The sequence below is a fragment of the Equus przewalskii genome, chromosome 11, assembly GCF_037783145.1.
Source record: "Equus przewalskii isolate Varuska chromosome 11, EquPr2, whole genome shotgun sequence".
In the NCBI taxonomy this organism is placed as follows: Eukaryota; Metazoa; Chordata; class Mammalia; order Perissodactyla; family Equidae; genus Equus; species Equus przewalskii.
Window position 1 is genome coordinate 22,867,840 of NC_091841.1, and position 16,844 is coordinate 22,884,683.

Sequence of the window (16,844 nt, forward strand, 5' to 3'; positions counted from 1 at the left end):
AGGGTCCCAAGGTGAGGTGCCCAACCTCCGTCACACCCGCTGACTCCCACGCTTTTGCTGACAAGCCAGTGTCAGTTCCTGCAAAGGCTCTGATGCCAGGCCCCTTGTGAGCAGGACCCTTGCCTCCCTCTTTCTCTTGGCTGCCACCCCCTCAGCAGGGTCCTGCAGAGGTGAGAAGGTTTTAGCAGATGTACTAGATGCTGTGTTTGCAGCACAAGTAGAACTAGGCAGTCGGCTGGGTCCAAACAGGAAAAATGATGCTCAGAAATCTAATTTGTGAAAGATGCACTGTAATGGTCTTCACTCGATGCTGGGGACCAGAGAAGAACGTAACTTGTTTGTCCTTGAGGAATTTGCTGTTCGTTCTTTCACTATTTCGTTGATTCCTAAGCCGAGGTTGTCTGCACCAGCACTGCGTGGTAGGCCCAGTGCCAGATGAGGAGCCGCAGACGAGGATGAGAGAGAGCCAGGCCCGGGCACCTCTGCAGGAGGGAGACATGAACGGAGGAGAAGGGAGGATTGGGCCCTGTGTGTCAGGCACTGTGCCGGCCGTAGGACATCCAGCCTTGTGTGGCCGGTCTGTCCCCACAGTAAGGGTGGGGACACCAAGCCACGGAGCTCTCAGACACCTATTTTTAATGTTGTGGAAGTAACTTCCCTTGTTCTGAGTTCACCCTCACCAATCATTTTCATGATTTCTGGTAGGTTCTTCACCCCTGTTTCCCCCTTCTTGCAGGACCCTCCACCCTGACTGTGGGGTCAGCCAAGGGCCTTGCTTGCCCAAAGGAATGTCAGTAATTGTGAAGCAAGCAGAACCTTGAAAAGCACTTGCAAACTGGGCTTGCCCTAACTCTTGTGCCTCTGCCACCACCCGAAAACCTGCCCAGGTTAGCTTTCAGGAGGATGACAGATGTGTCCTAGTCACCGCAGCCAAAGTCGACAGATAAGGGGACCCAGTCAAGACCAGAAGAATTACCCAGCCAAGCCTAGTCCAAATTGCCAACCCACAGACCCTCAAACTAAATAAATGCTTTTTCTTTTAAGCCACAAAGTTTTGGGTAATTTGTTATGCAGCATTATCGTAGCAATTGGTAACTGATACAGACAGGAATGCAGCTTCCCATGTAGGTTTGCTTACAGAGAAAAAGCATCACTGCCTGGCCTGTGTGAACGAGCATCCTGGCCCCTGGTGAACCTCTCACCTTAATTTTTTTTTTAAAAGGCGGCTGCTTAGTATATCAGACTCTTGCGAACACGTGTAATTCCTCTTCGCCCATTTGAACAGCAGCAGTAACCACTCACATTCACTGAGCGCTTATTCCAGACCACACGTTGGGCTCACACTGTACAGGCTTCCTCGACTTATGATGGGGTCACGTCCCGATAAATCCATTGTAAGTTGATAATATCTTAAGTCGAAAATGCATTTAATACACCTAACCTGCCAAACATCATGACCTAGCCCAGCCTACCTCAGATGTGCTCAGAACACTTACATTAGCCTACAGTTGGGCAAAATTATCACAAAGCCTATTTTATAAAAAGGTGTGGAATATCTCGTGATTTACTGAATACTGTATTGAAGGTGAACAACAGAAGGGTCGTCTGGGTGCAGAATGGTTGTAAAGATATCGATTGTTTTACCTTGTGAGCGTGTGGCTGACTGGGAGCTGCTGCTGTCCAGTGTCATGAGATAGGGTTGTACCGTACATCGCTGGCCCAGGAAAAGATCAAAATTCGAAGTACGGTTTCTACTGAATGTGTATCGCTTTCACCCATCGTACTAAATCATAGTAAGTCCCATCGTAAGTCAGGGACCGTCTGTGCATGCACTGACTTGCTCGGTCTCTGCAGCAGCCCTGTACTGTTATCTTCATTTTGCCAATGAAGAAATGGGCCCAGAAGAATCGAGTTATGCACCTGTGGTCACATTGGCTTAGCAGTTGGGCAGAAGTGAACACAGAAACTGATAGAGGACCCTCAAAAAGTAGGAGATCTGTGTTATGCACTAGCGAAATGTTTGGTAAAGCTATTGTCTGCTCTAACTTGGGAGGTACCCCCCATGCTTTCCAAGATGGCAGCCCACCAGGAAGAGGCTGGAGAACAGAAAACTAGTCATCTCCATTGGCTCCTCTTGGCTGTGTTGGGTGAGGATTTACAAGGGAGACACGTGCTCAGGAAAGAATAGTGTTCGAGTGATAGCAAAAGGAAATAGAACCCAGAAACCCAGGCCCTCCCGGGGCTGGAAAATCTTCTACACCCTAAGTAGAAAAAGATGAGAGAGAAAAGTTTTGAGCATCAAAGGCCCAATAAAGCTTTTCCCTTGGATAAAGTGACTCAGGACAAGATCAGATGAAAGTTGTGCCTCCTATTTACTACTCCGAATAGCCTCAAGATAGCCATTGAGGAGACAGGGAGAGTGTGGGTGTGAACCAGCAAAACAAATTAGGCTCAAGAATTATGTCTGGAAAAGACTTTGGAGGAGAGTGGCTACTGGCACAGGAAACTACATGGTAAGCTGCATTCCCGTCTGTATCAGTTACCAATTGCTACGATAATGCTGCATAACAAATTACCCAAAACTAGAAACAAACAGGAGCAAGCTAAGCCTGTGAAGAAGTGTATCACCAAAGGGACCATGAGCCGGGGCTCCCCCTCAAAAATAAAAACCCTTGACAGTCTTCAGCTGTAAAACAACCTTTCGAGCTCTAACCATCCATGAGCAGGAGGGAGAGTATGAAGCACCTAAGGAGGGCATGCCCTGCCACGCCCATTTCAGATGTGGCCAGGGAGGATGATGGATAAGGAGGAAGCTCCCAGAGAGAAGAGCCAGGACGCAGAGCGGATGGGAGAGCCTCTCCTGGGGAGCAGAACCAGAGTGCTGAAGGAGTCTCCTGCAGTCCTGTCCCTATGCCACCGCTGTATGGGGTGGGGTGAGGGGGCAGCTTACTTGTCTTTTTAGTTCATGGGTCACTGGACCAAGAAGAGCCTCATTGGGTGAGAAGAGACGACTACATCCGAGTCATCAGTGCCCCCGGGCTTCAAGCCAGACGCAGGGGCTGGGCAGGACTTTGGATGGTGTCCCCTGAGGAGAGGTGAGTATGTGTCTGAGTGAGAAGAAAAACTTGCTGGTTCGGCACGCAGATTGCGGCAGAGACTACGGTAATGCCCGTGTCCCCCGTTTCTTCTTCCTGAGCATACAGGAAGGCAACATCCCCAAGCCTCTCGGATAATAAGGCTGGTGCTATGTGATGGAGTTTGGCCAATAGAATGTGGGCGGAAGTAATGAGAGCCGTTTTCAGGCCTGGCCCCTAGAAACATCCTGAGTGGTCCCCAGCCCTCTGTTACGCTGCTGCAGATGTCCAGGCCATGTGTTCCAGATGACGTGGCTACATGAAGGAAGAGAGTCACCTAAACTCTTTCAAACTGTGTGAATGAGAAATAAACCATTACTGTGTCAAGTCAGGGGGATTTCCTGCTTTATTCGTTTCCTCATCATGGCCTATTCTACTCTGCCTAGCACATCTTGTTGTATCAGATGCATGGTATATAGCACATCTTAGTATATCACATGTTCTCTCTCTCTTGGCCACACTCTCTCTCAGTTTCTGTTCTCCAGCCTCTCAGATGCTCCTTCAACCTCCTCTCCTGTCCACAGTCCCTCCTGCCACAGGGCCTTTGCACATGCCATGTGTCTGGTCAGTCTGCTCTCTCACTCTCAACAATGACTGGGTCAAACCTTCTACCCATTCCTCAAGCCCATGACTTTTCATTTCCCTCCATTCTTAGGAGATGACCTCACTGACTTCCATCAGAGAAAATGGAAGCCATCAGATAGGAACTCCCTTATCTTCCCATATCTGTATACATCCCGTTCTGTTACAACCCGGGAGCTGTCCCTCCTCCTTGTTCACCCGGTCCTTCTTCCTGCCCTTTGGATCCTGTCCCTACCTTATTCTACCCTTCTCTTCACATCCATCTGTCTCTGCTCAGTTGTATCCAGCTCTCAAGCCTGTGCTGCTTTGCCCGATCCAGATTCAGATCCAGCAACCCTCCTTTTCCTTTCCTCCTCTTACAACCCACCTTCTGCAAAGGGTTGACCACGCTCATCTCCATTTCCCTGTCTCTCATCTGTTCCTTATCTCCACCTGTCTAGCCCTCTGCCTTCTTTTTCTAAGAAAGCGTCCCTCACTGGGTCACCTAGCACCTCCGTGTTGCTAAATCCAACAGACATTGTCCAAAGGTTTACTTTCAACTCCAGCCGACGACAGAAACCTCATGCCTTGGTTTTCGTGATTCAACCTTTCCTTGGGTTTCCTTCACCTCTCTAGCCACACCTCTGCCTCTGTGGAGGCACATCGCCCCTCTACCCAGTCATTAAATTGGAAGTTCCTTGTGTGCTGTCCTAGGAGCCCTCCCCTTTTCTTTCCATACTTGCTCTGGTGACCTGACCCACACCGGGGTATCCATTAGCTCCTACATGTGGACACTTCTCCGTTCCTTTGAACTCCTGCCTCCATATCTCATTGCCAGTTTGACTCCTCCAGTGGGTCTCAGAGGCCCTTCAAACTCAGCATGTCCAAAACAGAACCCAGCTGTTCCCCCTCCCTGTGCCACCCGCCAAGCCCTCCTGGTCTTCCTCTGGAATCTCTCAGTGAAAGGTGCCAGCCTCCATCCAGTTGCTCAAGCTAGGAATTGGCCTAAACCCCTCCCTCTCCTTCCATTACGTCACCGAGGTCTGTTGACTCACCCCCAAAAGAGCTTCTTTCCATCTCCAGCAGCATCATCATGGTCAGAGGTACTGTCATTCTTCCCTCACCTGGACAACTACTACAGCCTTCTGTTCTCTATCTGCTGCCCTGAAATCAGTATATTCCAAGACACTGCTCTGACCACGTCCTCCGTCTCCTTAAAACCCTTCAAGGGCTGCCCATGGCTCTCAAAAAAAGGTGAAAATTCTTAACATAGACTACAAGGGTCCTGCATAGGATGCCCAATCTTAAACGTCATCTTGGCAAGCTCTCTCCCACTTTCTGTGCTCCAGCCTCTGTGATGCTCTTTCAACCTCTCATCCTCCCACCACAGGGCCTTTGCACATAAGGTTCCCTCTGCCCAGAATGCTCTTTCCTCCCTTTCCCTATCACCCCTTTCCTCTTTCAGATCTCAGCTCAGGGGGCACTTCCTCAGAGAAGCCTTCCCTCACCTCAATTTTTTTTTTTTTAAAGATTTTTATTTTTTCCTTTTTCTCCCCAAAGCCCCCGGTACGTAGTTATATATTCTTCGTTGTGGGTCCTTCTAGTTGTGGCATGTGGGATGCTGCCTCAGCGTGGTTTGATGAGCAGTGCCATGTCCGCGTCCAGGATTCGAACCAACGAAACACTGGGCCGCCTGCAGCGGAGCGCGCGAACTTAACCACTCGGCCACGGGGCCAGCCCCCCCTCACCTCAATTTTAAGTACATCTGGTGATTCTCTGATTAATGCCTGTCTCTGCCCAGTGGACTTCAAGCTCCATGAGAACGGGACTCGATCTATTTTTGTCCACCTTTATGTCTCTAGTGCCTGGCACATCACTTGGCACATAGAGGGTGTTCCTAATTATTTAAGACATGAGTAAAAACAAAAATTGGTGTGTCAGTCCAATAGCAGAGCTCAAAGCAAACCTTCCTGACAGCGGGAGCTGTGCATCTGCAGGAGTCAGAGGCCTCTTGGGCCTCCTGCTGAGAAGAGATTTTTTTTCCCCCCTCTCTAGTTCCAACAGTTCGATATGCTTGAAGGACTGGTCCCCAGCAAGCCAGGTGGCGGGATGCCCTCGGCCCGAGGACAAGCGTTTTAATGAATTACATCTGTCTGTTTCACTTAGGACAGTGGCGGGTTCTTGGTCCCCTGCCTAGGCCTCTGGAAGACCTGGGATGGTCAAAGAAGAAAACTCCCAAGCTCAGGAAATAGACGCTGCCCCACAGGGCCCTAGAGCCCCGGCCCCAGGGTCCACGCGCCCCGCTGAGGGCGGGCTTTACATTGCTCACAAGGAGGGTGTGCTGGAGAAGCAGAAAGAGCTGGGACTCCTGTCTGTGTGGGCGCTCCGTGCTAGCTCCCTCTCTGCTTTCTACTCCCCATTCAGTCTGATGGGCCTTCTTAGCATCTCTCCCCAACACATACACATCTACTCCCAGCCCTGGCTGGATCCTTCAAACTCAGAGACGCTTGTTCACACAGCTAGGAAGCAGCAAGACAGGATTCGAATCCAGGTTTCCCAAGAACAGCAGGTACCTTCCAGCACCCCTCTCATCCCAGACTTTGCCCATTCACTCCTGCCCTCGTGAGATTTGCCACACAGTGCACCGTCTCTGCTAATATTTATCTACAGTCTTTCTTTAGTCACGTTCCTTTTTTATTTAAGCAAATTAATTTTAAAAGGAAGCTTTACCTACAACTGCATATGGAAAAATCATATCCATGGTGTCAGTTGTCAACATTTATAAAGTAACTATAAAATGAATACATAAAATGTTACTGAACTTTTTCTAACATTTTATTGTAAAAATTTTCCAACATACAGCAATGTTGAAAGAGTTTTACAGTGAACACCCGTATATCCACCACTTAGATCTTTTCATTAACTTTTTACGCTACTTGATTCATTGCATATCTGTCCATCTTCCCATCCCTCTCTCCACCCACTAATCCGTCTACTTATTGATGCATTTCAGAGAAAATTACAGAAATCAGAATGCTTCCCAAAATACTTCATAATGTCTATCATTAGAGTCCAATATTTAAAGTTTTTTCCTTTTGCTGTAAAATTTACCCACGATGTAATGAATAAATCTTGTGTACATTGGCTGAGTTTTAACAAATGCTTACAGCAAACTCCTATCAAGATACAGAAATTACCATCACCCCAGAACGTGCCCCCATGTTCCATCCTAGTCAGCCCCCACAGCACACCTCCCCACACCCCCAGCAGCCTGTTTTTCCACACAGGTTAGTTTTGTCTGTTCTAGAATTTCGTATAGAGGGAATCATACACTATGTCCTCTCTTGTGCCTGCTTCCACTCAGCATAATGTTACTGCGAGTCACCCACGTCATTGCACACATCAGTATTTGTCTCTGCTAGTTATTTATTCTGTTATTCCATTCCATATGACTCCACCACAGTCAGTCCGTCCATTCTCCTATGATGGACACCCGACAGGTTTCCAGTACTGGGCTGTTATGAATGAAGATACCACGAACAAGTCTCTTTGTGAACATATGTTTTTCTTTCTCTCAGTAAATATCTAGAAGTAGAATTGTTGGGTCATAAGATAGGTTTATGTCTAGTTTAAAAGCAACTGCCAGAACTTTTTCCAAAGTAGAGGTACCGTTTTACACTCCCACTAACAATGTATGAGAGCCAGCATTTGGTGTTGTCAGTCCGTTAAATTTTAGCCATTCTGGTGGGCATGTACTGGTGCACCACTGTGGTTTTAATTTGCGTTTACCTGACGATTAATGATGTTGAATGTTTTCATGCGCTTATTGGCCATTCATATATCTTCTTTTGTGGAGTATCTTTTCAAGTCTTTTACCCATTTTTAAATTTAGTTTTTGTCATTTTATTGTTGAATTGTAGGAGCTCTTTATATATGCTGCATACCAGTCCTTTGCTAGATATATATTTGCAAATATTTTTACCTAGTCTGTGCCTTGTGTGTGTTCGTTTTCTTAACAGTATCTTTTGAAGAGCCAAGTGTTTAAATTTTGATGAAATCCAGTTTATCAGCTTTTTCTTTTATGGTTATTGCTTTTCATGACCTATTTAAGAAGGCTTTGCTTATCCCCAAGTCATGAAGGTATCTTTATATCTTGAATGAATTTTTAGGCATGATGTGAGGTAAGATTTGAGGTTCTTTTTTTTTTTTTGACATAAAGGTGTCCAGTTATTCCAACATTATTTATTAAAAAGACTTCCTTTCCCATTGGATTGCTTTGGTATCTTTATCAAAAATCATGTCTGAAACTAGAAAAACAAATAAAACAACAACAACAATGTTATTAAAGTAAAAAAAAATTTTAATGTTTAAATGAAAATTAAGTGCAAATAAGAGTAGTCTCGTTGAGTTACAAAAATTCATTTTAAAAATAAGTTCCTCACTGAGAAAAATGGAACTGGTGAGGACAAGTCTGTCATAAAAGGATACCTGGCTTAATATCAGTTATGTCTAAAATGAAGATGTTCTCCATCAAAAAAAGAATTCTCTCTCTCTTTTTTTTTTTTTGGCAAGGAAGATTGGCCCTGAGCTAACATCTATTGCCAATCTTCCTTTTTTCTTTTTCTCCCCAAAGCCCCAACACATGAAGGTATAGTTGTAAGTCATTCTAATTCTTCTACGTGAGCCACCAGCACAGCATGGCTACTGACAGACAGGTGGTGTGGTTCTGCAAACAGGAAGTGAACCCGGGCCACCAAGGTGGAGAGAGCGCTGAATTTTAACCACTAGGCCATCAGGGCTGGCTCAGAATTCTCTTTTGAAGCTGTGACATTAATTAACCAACATTGAGAATGCCTACAGCCATAAGCATGTAGGTGGAGAGAGCAGGAGTTTTAACTGCCTTCTCTGATATAATTATTTATGAGTTTGTCACATAAAAAGAGGCTGTCAACGTCCAGGAGTAGGTTTGTTGTGGTGACATGTGTAAATTCAGTGCTTGAAAACCCACACCGGCCATCCCTGCCACCTCCACTGTCCATTGACCACGGGGCAGGAGGTTGACTTGAGCACGTGGTCAGTGTCCTGGGCAGCGTCAGGCGGACAGCCAAGACGGTGCCCCGTTTTAGCCTCTCCTGAGACTAATTATAGTGAGAGGTGTTTATCATGTGAGGTACGCTTCTAATTTAGCTCATTTATTCCTCATGGAGAGAGGTAGAGACGCTCTGATCATCCCACTTTAACTGGGAAACTGGGCTGCAGAAAAATTGGACCCCTTGCCCAAGGTCGTTCAGCTGGTGAGCAGGGGAAGCGGGACGTGAAGCCAGGCAGCCCGGTGGCGCGCCAGCCCTCCCAACCCCTCTGCAGCGTGGCCTCCTCATCGGAACATGCTTTTGTTGCTTGTGATTTTGGTGTCACTGCCCACAAAATCATTGCCAAGGCCAACGTCAAGGAGCTTTTTACAGTTTCAGGTCTTATGCTTAAGTCTTTGATCCATTTTTAGTTCAGCTACAAGCTTTTGAAAGACCAGGCTCGTGGTTTCTTTGGCATTACTATTCCCTCAAAATTCCAGTAGGTCTCTCATCTATCTGCTTCCCATATGCTAGAACATGATGGTTAATTTTATGGTCAACTTGCCTGGGTCTCAGGGTGTCCAGATATTTGGTCAAACATTATTCTGGGTGTTTCTCTGAGGGTATTTCTGGATGAGATTAACCTTTTTTTTTTTTTTTGAGGAAGATTAGCCCTGAGCTAACATCTGCTGCCAATCCTCCTCTTTTTGCTGAGGAAGACTGGCCCTGAGCTAACATCCATGCCCATCTTCCTCTACTTTATGCATGGGACACCTACCACAGCATGGCTTGCCAAGCAGTGCCATGTCCACACCTGGGATCCAAACCAGTGAACCCCGGGCCGCCAAAGTGGAACATGTGAACTTAACCACTGCACCACCAGGCCGGCCCCAAGATTAACATTTAAATCAGTAGATTAAGCAAAGCAGATCACTCTCCCTAATATGGGTGGGCCTCATCCAATCAGTTGAAGCCCTGAATAGAACAAAAAGGCTCCACCACACCCCACATCCCACAATTAAGAGAGAAGTCTTCCTGCTGACTGACATCGAACTGAGGCGTTGGCTTTCATCCTGCCTTCAGATTCAAACTGAAACATTAGCTCTTCCTGTCTGCAGGTGGGAAGTATGTCATCCGCTCTCCAGGTTCTAAGGCCTTTGGACATGGACTAGAAGTAAATCATTGGCTCTCCTGGGTCTCCAACTTACTGATTCACCACCCTGCAGATCTTGGGACTTATTTGCCTCCATAATCCCATGAGCCAATTTCTTATACCCAAACCCCGTCTGTCTCCATCTCTCTCTCTCTGTATATATACGTATAGATGTCCATCCTGTTGGTTCTGTTTCTCCGGAGAACCCTGACGAATACACAGAATCATGTCCCAACTTGTTTCCCAAGTCCTCAGCTCCTCAGTCCTCTGCTTGTGCTGCAGAAGCAAACAAAAGCCCAAAACTCAAGGGCATGAAGCAGCTCAGTTTCTCCGTCTGTCGCATCCCCATCCGATGAGGGACAGGCAGCTCTCCCGGGCTGCTGACCTCCAGGCGGTGACTCGGGGATCCAGGCTGCTCCCACCTTTCGGTTCTTCCCGCCCAACATGAGGACTCCACCCACAGGGAGTGGAAAACGCACAGTGGCTCCTGACTACCTCAGGCTGGGAGTGGCGCTCCTCAACTCCTCGCGCAGCATGTTGGCCAGAACAGGCCACACGGCACTTATCTAACTGCTAGGGAGGCTGGGAAATGGAAAACAAGCATAACCACTTACCGACTGCTTTTTCCATGCAGGGCTGTGTGCTGAAGCACTTAAATATTGTCTTTTCTAAATCTGCAGCCTAACTGTATGAATTCTACTGCAGCCTCATCACACGGCTAAGGAAACGGGCTTGGAGAGGTTTAAGGAAGTTGTCCAAGGGCACCTGCCTTATAAAGGCAGGGCTGGGGATTCGAACCCAGATCTCTATGCGTCTGGGCCCCAGTCTCTTGCCCCCTACCCCGGGTTTCTTGCTGATCGCTGCCAAGAATATCTCCATCCTGTTGAAGGACGTGGATTGGGTTCTTATTTTCTGCTCCATCTCATTGCATCTTCCCCAGGAGTCATTAATTTTTAAACCTTGTGCAAAATCAGCCAGTTCACCCAGAGGAGACAGTCCAAGAACAGAACAGGCAGAAACAGAACAGCCAGCAAACAAGCATGAGAGAGTTTCTTCCAGGAAACGTCCACCGAGGGGAGAAATGAACCACATCCCAGAAGTCACCCTAGCATGGTGGGAGGTGGAGAGAGCGCTCAGACCATCCGGGGAGCCACTGCCTTTTAGGAAGGACGATGACAGAGAGCAATTGGACTTAGGCCATTAGACCCAGGCTATTTCAGTTCCTGGGGTGACAGCACAGGAAGCAGGGCCTCCAGGGCACTTCTGAAAGGTGGGAGCTGTAGGATGCTAGTCCCGGGCAGCCCTCCTGTCTCACTGAGACAGCGGTCCTTCCTAGAGGCCCAAGTCACAGTACAGAGAAGCTGGAAAGAGCAAAACCAGCAGCGGAAGCTGCCGTCACGCCGGCCCGTCTGCTGGCACTCTCCCTGGACCCGATGCTTACACCCACAATAACCACATCCCCCACCCCTCCACCCGGTGCAGGCACCACGCTGAGCTCCTCTCTCGCAGTCCTCATTTCATCCTCCCAACAGCCCAGGGAGCAGCTAGCATCCTGCTGTCGCAAAGAAGAAAGCGAGGCCCAGGACACTGTCCGCGAGGGAGCCAGGATGTGAATGCAGCTCAGCGAGGCCCCAAAGCCAGGGCTCGGACCCTAATGCCAGGCCGTCCAGACCCAGGAGCTTCCAGATCCACATCCTCTAAATCGGTTACTTGGCCGTCCTCAGAGGATCCACGGAGCCCTTCAGCGGGGCTAACCCGAGAGGTGGTCATAGGAAGCCAGGCCACCCTGCTGCCCTGTCCCGTGGACAAAGGGGCCCCGTGGCTTGGCGTGGCCCCAGTCAGCCCTTCCTGCCATGACCCCCTGTATGTCACATCCCAGCCTCAAATTGCTCCACCCCCGAGGGTCACCTGGAGCAGCTGAGGTCCAGGTGATCACACAGGGGGTCACCTGGCCTGGGTGAGGTTCTTCAGGTGAGCTTAGAAGAATCTGGTTCGAAAACAGTGTTCTCGGCAGCAGAGCGAGGGGTTTGCTGAGCTCTATTCTGCAGACCCGGTGGCCTCCGTGGACACACTTTAGGGTCTAGGCCAGGAGAGACGGCCAGTGCGGTCCAGCCAGACCCAGAGGGCCAGGCCAAGTGTGGCAGCCTCCTGTCCATGCTCTCCTGTAACAAGGCAGAGGGGAAGAACCTGGAAGCGGGTAGAGTGGGGTCGTTCTATCTCACAGGGGAGGGGAGGGGAGGAAACATGGAGCCAACCATCATTTCAGGATCCGTTTGAAGAAGGAGTTCTGAGGCCCCAAGGCCAAAGAAACAACACATGTCAAACTAAAAACAAACAAACCAAACCTCCTGTTCTAGTCCAGACCCCTCTTTTCACACGCAGCAGGACCAGAGAGGGGAGGTTAATTAAGGAAGGTCACACAGCACTATTTGTGTCAGAGCCACACCTCAAAGCCAAGTCTAGAAGAGGCTCCAGAAGGAGCAGAGATGTGACCTCAGCTCCTCCAAGGCATTAGCACCCCTGCCTCTTCCTCTTACACCAAAAAGGGCTCAGCCCGGGGCTTTCTTGGGAGTGACACCTGATCTGATCTCTCCTCTAGCACCCTCTTGCCTCGAGGCCCATCTGAAGCCAGGAAACACTACCCTTCGTGCCTGCCCCAGCCTCCAGCCCAGGGACTTCAAAAGTATGAGTGTGATATGATCCAGCAATTCCACTCGGGGTCTATACCCCAAAGACTTGAAAGCAATGATTCAAAGAGATATTTGTACACCCAAGTTCACATTAGCATCATTCCCAATAACCAAAAGGTAGAAAGAGCCAAAATGTCCGTCTACAGAGGATTGGATAACGACATGTGGTTATAGATGCAATGGAATACTATTCAGCCTTAAAGACGAACAAAATTCCGACACATGCTACCAGGCAGATGAATCTTGAGGACGTTATGCTAAGTGAAATAAACCAGACACGAAAGGACAAATGCAGTCTGATTCCATTTACGTGAGGTTCCCTGCGCCGTCAAATTCAGACGTCCCTGCTCTGCGAGGACTCAGTTTCCTCAGCTATGTCCTAGCGGACTGCTTCCCAATTCTTGCTCATCTTGATGATTTGGACAGTTGTCAACCCCTCTTTGGTGGATTTTCACCTAGCAGCGGCCAGTGCAGACCAAGGGGCTGGGTGCAGGAGACAGCTGAGCATGGGAGGGAGGAGTCTTTTAAAAGGGTCTTTAAAACTGTCATCGAAGGTCAGATTTTGCAAATAGCTTGAGGAGGGGCTGGCCTGTGGTGGCCGAGTGGTTAAGTTTGCACGCTCCACTTCGGCAGCCCGGGCTTCACTGGTTTGGACCCTGAGCACGGACGTACACACAGGTCATCAAGCCATGCCGTGGCGGCGTCCCACATGGAAGGACTCACAACTAGGATATACAACTATGTGCTGGGGCTTTGGGGAGAAAAAAAAAAAGATGAAGATTGCAACTGATGTTAGCCCAGGGCCAATCTTCCTCACCAGAAAAAAAGAGAGAGAGAGAAAATAACTTGAAGAGCTTCTAGCTCAATCCATAAGGTAATATCGAAGTGGTCGCCAGCGTGACCTTTGGAGCTAGCCTGCCTGGATTCAAAGAAGAACCTCCCCCTTTATTAGCTGTGCGACCCTGGACAAGTTGCGGAGCCTCTCTGTGTCTCAGTTTCTTCATCTATAAAACAGAGTTGCTGATACCACCCACCACACAGGAACACCCCTCACAGTGGTGACATTTAAATGTAGTATTACATGGGAAGCACTCAGAACAGTGCCTGGTACCTCATAAACCCTGAGTGAGAGCCTGCTGTCGTTGTCATCCAGATCCAAGCAAATTCAAACTGCTGCTTGAATGCCTCCCCAGGCGGAGAACTCACTCCCCCCGCCGGGCAGCATGGTCTTCTGTCAAAAGGTTGGGTGTGTTAAGCAGCTTTTCCCTCCTTTAACACATCTCTTCCTGACAAGAGCCTGGCCCTGCCCCCTGAGGCCAGCCCTGAAGACACATGTCAACCAAGACAGAACGACACATGCTTGGTGATGTGCTGACTCGTTTGCCCAAGTTCATGCTCCTTTGGGGACCTGAAGCTCACGCAGCCCAGAGCACAGAGTACAGACATCTGTCCCCATTCGGGAGTCAGCAGTCAAAGGGTGGTGCACACTGGCCTCGGACACCTGTCAGGGCCTGCTCCCGTTGGTCCCAGCTAAGGACTTCCATGGGCCAGGGCCCCAAAATGTCCTCTTGCTGGTTTCTGAGACTCAACCTTCCAGGCCTCAGTGGGGAGGCAGCTGCTGGCATCCAGGGCCAGCTCCACGTGTCTGAAGCCCTGACTTCTCACAGGGGGGAGACGAGAACGAATCTTACTGCTCAGGCTGGGCAGCTCTAGAAAGGGGAAAGAAGTCACCATCGGGCCAGGGCAGTCCATCCCTTTGGAAATGACTGAGCTCGACCGCGTGGTGTCAGAGCCCACTGCTCCAGTCCCAGCTCTTGACAGCAGATTTGCTGGCAGTTTCCAGCAGGCTTGGCGCCGACTCAGGAGTCAGAGCTGGCTCCATCCCTTCCTGCCTGTGATGCCTCGGGCAGGTCCCCCATATGTAAAACGGAGATAAAAATAGTTTCTGTCTTGTGGGGCTGGAGTGAAAAGGGATGGGGTGACTCCTAGCTCTGAGCCTGGGCAGAAGTGCTTAATAAATGAGAAGATGGGCTGAGGTGGGCCCAGGATTTCCAACTTAAAATCTGGAAGCGTTGTTTAGTCTGTTGCTTCATTTCACAGATAGAAAAACTGAGGCCCAGAGGTGAGAGGTCCAAAAGTCACGCAGCAATTCGGCTGTCACTGGGACCAGTGCCAGGCGAGCATCCCCAGGCCTCCTGCTCCTTGCGGGCTCCGGGCCCCCGCCCTCCCAGAGCACTCCGTGCGAAGCCGGCACCTTCTGTTCTGGAGAGCCCGGGGGTGAATAAGTCTGGGTGGCTTGTGGCTGGGGCCATCTAGCTGCTCTGCCGCCTCCCTGCACCCCTCCAGGAGCCCCCCAGACTGCGGAGAGCAGCACCGGCAGCATCTCCTGCAGTTGCGCGGTATGGCCGCTGGGTGTCGCCACACAGCAAAAAACCAGAGGCCACTTGGAGGACCGCCGCTGCCGGCCCTAAAGGGAGTTCAGACTCGGAGAGCGGCCGCCTCCCGGGAGTCCTACCCAAGTCTTCCGGCTGCTCCACCAGCTCAAGAGCTTCCCTCGCAGCCCTACGGGGAGGATTTCAAACCTTTCTCCCACCTGCTCTTCCCCCACCAAGTGCTAAATGGAAAACCTGGCCACAGCTTCTAGCTGAGCTCCTCCTCCCCATGCAGTGCTCCAGCCACAGTCACCGCCACCAGGGCGCCAGGCTCTCCCACCTTTGCCCTTGCAGAGCCTTCCACGTGGTGCACCCTCCCTCATCTCCGCCTAGACACTGTGCATGGGGTATTCCAAATCCACCAGCGACCTACCAGGTGGGCACTGTGTCCCCAGCTTACAGGTGCAGGAACAGGCTCAGGGAGGCGAGGCCCAGACTCGCACAGCAAGCCAGTGGCAGAAGCAGCTTCTGGGATCAGACCTGCCAGCCTCCTAAACTGAGCTTTCTTTGGCTACATCACACTGGCTGTGTCTGAGACCCCAGAAGACTGTGGGCTCCCTGAGGGCAGGGCCGTGAGAAATTCAAGGGCCATAACCCAGGGGCCCAAACCTCTGCCTGGGCCTTTCCCTAACTCTTTGTTGGCGCTCACAGTCAAAGCATGCCAGGTGCCGGCTAAGGGCTTTGTGTGTACTACAACCCCACAGGGAGGTGCCATGATTACCCCCGTTATCCAGAAGGGGAAACTGAGGCACAAGGAACATGCACCAAGTCTTAGGTTATCAAGTGGCAGGGCCAGGGCCTCTGCTGTCTGGCTTCAGAGTCTGAGCTCTTGCTTGTAACCACTTCTCTATGCACCCTTTGAGAAGGGCCACTCCCTCCCTTCGCCCTGGGTGAGCCCCCACCTTTGGTGGTCTCACCCTATCTTGCGGCTCGTGGGTGGAGCTCACGCGAGCCTCTGTCATTAGACTGGGAGCTCCTCAGTGGAGGGTGGCTACAGAGCATGTCTGCCCGACTCCCCGTTCAGCGACGTGGCGTTAGTGGTCTGAAAGCAGCCGTGATGAGAGTATTTACACCACGGAAATTGGCAAACGCTGCAAATCGGGGCTCCTCGCTACCCCACCTCACCTGCTCCTCCCCAGAGACACGACTGTTACACGTTTACAAGCCTTCAAGTCAAGGCGAGGTGAATGGGCTTCAGAGGAGGCAGGAGCAGTGACTGTGGAGTTGGTTCACTCCTGTCTTAAGCCAGTCTCTGCCTCCACCGCCTGTGAGGCCTGGGTAATCTGTCTTTAGGCTTCACCTTTACCATCTCGAAAATAAGGCTAAGAATAGCAGCTTTTAAAAATTGAGCATCTTGAGGGGGCCAGCCCCATGGCCTAGTGGTTAAGCTCACGGCACTCTGCTTTGGCAGCCTGGGTTCAGTTTCTGGACATGGAACCACACCACTCGTAGGTGGCCATGCTGTGGTGGTGATCCACATAAAAAATAAAAGATTGGCACAGATGTTAGCTCAGGGTGAATCTTCATCAGCAAAAAAATAAATAAATAAATAAAAATAAATTGAGCATCAACTATCTGCCAGGTGCTGAATTCACCCTCTCGTTAAATCTGCCGGCAGCTCTACAAGGCAGTCCGGTTACAGCCCTCGGTGAAGATGAGGCAAAGAGGATAGGGACCTCGTCGAAGGTGACGGATCGGGTTGGAACCACACTCTTCACTGCTGTGGCTTATTGGCTCTATAATAATAGTACCCAGTTCACAGTGTGATCTGGGGGATTATATGAAGTGCGTGTGTAAAATTGCTT